Below are 4,798 nucleotides of genomic sequence, written 5' to 3' on the forward strand. Positions count from 1 at the left end.
ATCATGCATTTAAATTTTGACACTACTTGGTACATAAAATACTCTCATCTAAAGAAAATGTGATTAACGTCGCCACTTTACAACTTTATAGTTTTGATTCTAGTAACAGTCTTTTATAAACCACTGATTATCATTCTTTGAGGCAACATTTAATTTACTGAGCAGTCATTATAAATCTTCAAAGCCAATTCTAAAAAGAAATGTCTTCACTTGCAGTTAGCTAAGGGGACGTGTGAGATAGGTGCCCCCTTTTGCTACTTGTATTCCTAATATGAAAGATTAGATTTTCAAACTGCCACTTATGTTGTGAATTTGCCAGATATTCTACGTTCTGTGTTTATCACCTCATTGCAACCTCTTCTTTGAAAATAGTTTGTGGTGGTATACCTGCTTATTATTACTGTTGTCTTCCTCAATGTGAACTTTAACATACTGACATATGATTTTAACCTCCACACATCATAAATTTTATGTAACACTTACTCGAGGTAAGTATACAACTTTGTGTTGCGCACACATTATCAAACTATTCATCAAACTAAGATTTCTTTATTATTATCTTGGAAATTGTGCTATCTGTATTTATACATGTAAACACAATTTCACCAGTTTCAAAATTTCTCTTTTCTTCCTTTCTTAAATTAACATTATCCACAATGGTTATGCACCGACACATATATTCCATACAACTCGTTGCTAAAATAATTATTCATTATCCATCTCATGTCAGCCTAGTTTCTCTGTCAGCTGGTGGGCACAAGATACTTTTTAACTAATATCCCATTAGCCTTCTGGAAATTATAACTATGATTGAATTTTATGAAAAAAATCCCATTGAACCTCACAAATTCTTAATAAAAATGTATTTGTTTTTGTCTGATTGTCCGTATCTATCAACGGTCAGTAGTTATATCGAGTTTCTACTGAATCACACATAAAAATATATTCAATAATGAGTCCACATTAAATAACAAGAACACTTGTCGTCAAATTTCTTCAATCAAGAGTGGTGAGTTTGGCGTAAGATCTTAATACTACAAAAAAATTATAAAACTTCATAATTCTTCTACCTCACTATCTTATTTTCAGTTGCAATCGTAAACATTAAAATACAAGATAGTTTCAAGAATTCCACTAGCAGACAAACTTCCTAGACTGCCTACACATGTTCTTATTTCCTATCCTCGATAACAAAGCTATAAAAGAGCTGATATTCATCTATCTCCTTTCCACACGCACACGTATTAAACTTACAGGATTGGGGAGTGAGAGCATTGAGACCGTGGACAGAAGACGTGAAAGAAAAGAAGAGAGGAGGAGAAATTTGAAGAAAAGAAGAAATGTTAGGAGAGGGAGAGGGAGAGGCAGAGACAGAGACAGAGGCCTTTCGTTATACTCCCTTAGGTATTAATTTTTATTTTTACAATCTTTTTTCCGATGATGTTTCCTTTTTCGACAAAATCCATTTAAACCTGTGCCTGGCAGGATCTCCTCCGCACGTTCTGCAAGGGGAAGACGAGGAATAATGAAGCGGTGAGGCGTGAAGTGAACACATGGTACCGTGTAATAGTTCTGCCATATGTAGTCTTGCATACGCTGGTCTGTAAGCCTCGATATTTTTAATGTATATAGAGATCATCCACGGGCAAAAGTAAAGAGAAAAAATGGAAATAGAAGCCCACTCTTATAGAGGCAGAAGGAATAAGTTTTCGAATGGAGTGAAAACTCAGTAATCAGTTTGGTAGTACCGAGTCACTATGAAGTTTTAAAAGAGGGATTAATGGATGAATGATAGATGATAGATGGAAATAGGCAGATATCTTTCATTCAGGAATCGGTCATTGTTATAGGTATGATAGCTTCATGCTTGTTTTCTCATGCTCTTGTGTTCTAAAATGATAAATAAGCAGAAAAGATCCAAGAGAAAGGTCAATTTATGGATACCATTTCCTTGCAACACCACATCACCATAACACCAGGGAGAAGCACACCAATTTCGCGATGAAACACAATAGTTGACAGCATTTCCTAGGTCATTTACACCAAAACTTGTTGCAGCAAACGCGTGTCTGAACAAAATGTTAACACTGGTCTGCAATATTCGTCTTCTGCAGGAATTATAGATCCTTTTTCACGAGGAATTTTGCCTGGAGATACTCTCTACCACACATCTGTGAGGGGATAATGAATTGACCGTCTGATGTCTTTGAAACTTTCTTGGTGCTTATTCCCTCCCCCCTCTCTCGCAAAAACAAGAAAAAAATCTGTTTAACCTACCCCGTATGAAGGGATATCAGAAAGTCCTAAAGAAAGATTTGGTCACTGCGGGTTCAAGCCTTGATTTAGAACATGAAAAAGAGCTTGGTTGGCAAATTAAGCGGAAAAAATATATAAAAAAATATCCCATAAATACCTCAAACGACGAAGCCATGGAGAAGGAAAGGCAAACACGTAACGAACTAAGAAGTACAGTAACAAATACATGAAAGCTGTGATAAAAGACAACAAGGGATGCAACACAGCGGCGGACAGTGAGAGATTGAAGGCAGGCAGATAAAGAAGGAGGAGTCAGTGAGATGAATTGCCTATGTCTCCACCCTTCCTAGAAACGCAGTGAGTAGAGATGTGCACACCCTGCAGTCATGAAAGGCATACCACATGAATAAACTGAACGTGCTCCTTTACACTGCCAACACATATTCGAGGAAGAGAAATTGTCATAGATGATAAAGAATTGCTAAAGATGTTTGGTTAAGAAAATAGAAAATAGTGAATACCAAGTAACTCAGTTGAAATTCTAGGTGGAAAACGCTTATACAGACTGAAACATTGAGAAGTGAGTCAGTTGCTGATTATATCTGCAGAAAGGGAATATTGACTGATATTTTACCTCGTTTTTTCTGTATTTATTCTATTCATTATCATTACGTTTTGGTAAGGGTGAAGCAAATAATTTAAACAGGAATATTTTCTCTGCTCACTGGAAAAAGAGCCAATGAAATGTCACGAAATTTATTTTTAGTTGTTTTTTTTAATATTGGTGAAAGGATAGATTGGCAATTCCCCTTCATAATGAAAGACATTGAAACTGGAGTAGATAAATGGTGCATGTGAGTAGGACCACTTATGAGTAATATTACTGGAGACCTTTCTACCATTAGCATCAATTATGCCACTTCACTATGGAAATGTTTAAACATCAGTGATAATATTACAATAATAAATAATATAAAGGTGATGGCAATAAGAACAATAATAATAACAGCAATTATGATAATGATTATAATCATAAAGACAGTAGTTATAACAATAAAAGTAGCAGTAGTAGTAGTAGTAGTAGTAGTAGTAGTAGTAGTAGTAGTAGTAGTAGTAGTACTAAGAAGAAGATCGTGACAATTTGTGGGACAGTGGAGAAGGAATATACGGGCTGTAGATGAGTACTTTCCTTCCCCACTTTCCTACAATAATAATAATAATAATAATAATAATAATAATAATAATAATAATAATAGTGACAATGATGATGATGTTGATAATGATAATTATTAAATAATAATAATAACAATTATCATTATTATTATTATTATTGTTATTATTATTATTAATGATGATGATGATGATAATAATGGTAACAACAACAACAATAACAACAATAATAATAATAATAATAATAATAATAATAATAATAATAATTTATAATAATTAATAATAATAATAACAATAATAACAATAATAATAATTATTATTATTATCATTATTCATTATTATTATTAACAACAACAACAACAACAACAGTTAAGTTTCAAAGAGACAAAATTTGTCTTATCCAAAAAAAGAATTAAAAAATAAAATCTAATCTGAATGTTTCACGTAATTTCCATTCAGCTTAGAGAGAGAGAGAGAGAGAGAGAGAGAGAGAGAGAGAGAGAGAGAGAGAGAGAGAGAGAGAGAGAGACTTATTTAACTCTCTCTTGTAGTTTCGTCTGTTCAACTTGTCAACTTCCATAATTGTTGTTACAAACGTTGTAACTTCCGAACTGCGCCTCTCCTCACCTTGTAAAGTAATCGTCCTACATAATTCAAGGCGTTCTTCTGTTCACCTTTCTTGCTCCCAAAAAGACTTGCCTTTTTTTCCTTCTAAAACTTTCATTTCAACCAATTCGATCACCCAAGTTACTTTTTATTTCTCAAAATGTTAAGTTTCTAAACACTTCTAAAATAATACTGGCTATGTTGTATGACTGCATCTTAGTATGAAAGGAAATAAACAAAACGGCCACATAACGAAAGAGATTTGCAATCGGTTTCCATTCACTATCATGTACAATTCTGAATGGAGATGCAAATCAATTACTCAGGAACCCTTCATTATCTAGCCATGAGCGACTCCACCTGGCTTGGCGGGCGTCACCTGGATAGATGCAGCTATCATGGAATCAATTATGCATGCAGGAGTCACCCGCCTGCCCTCACGCCCTCCTGTGCGGCCAGCCGTTGACAGGTGAGGAAGGTTGGTTAATTAAGCAGGTAAGAGCAGACACTGCCCTCACTGGCAACAAGACCCATCAACATCTGCATAAGCACAATTCCTTTCTTTAAAGAGGTCGCTGTCTCATTCTGCTCACTAGTCTATTTTTTTTTTTTTTTTTAAGGCTCGTTCGCCCAGCTGTCTATTCAGTGAGATACTTTTGAACTGGTTACACATATAATGGTTAACCATCATCTGATGGCGCAGTATCTCCCTTCATCCAGCATGCATGAGGTAGCAGTAATCCTCAAGTCGTGCCTAGTTTGTGGA

This window comes from Portunus trituberculatus, chromosome 43 (genome assembly GCF_017591435.1).
Source record: "Portunus trituberculatus isolate SZX2019 chromosome 43, ASM1759143v1, whole genome shotgun sequence".
In the NCBI taxonomy this organism is placed as follows: Eukaryota; Metazoa; Arthropoda; class Malacostraca; order Decapoda; family Portunidae; genus Portunus; species Portunus trituberculatus.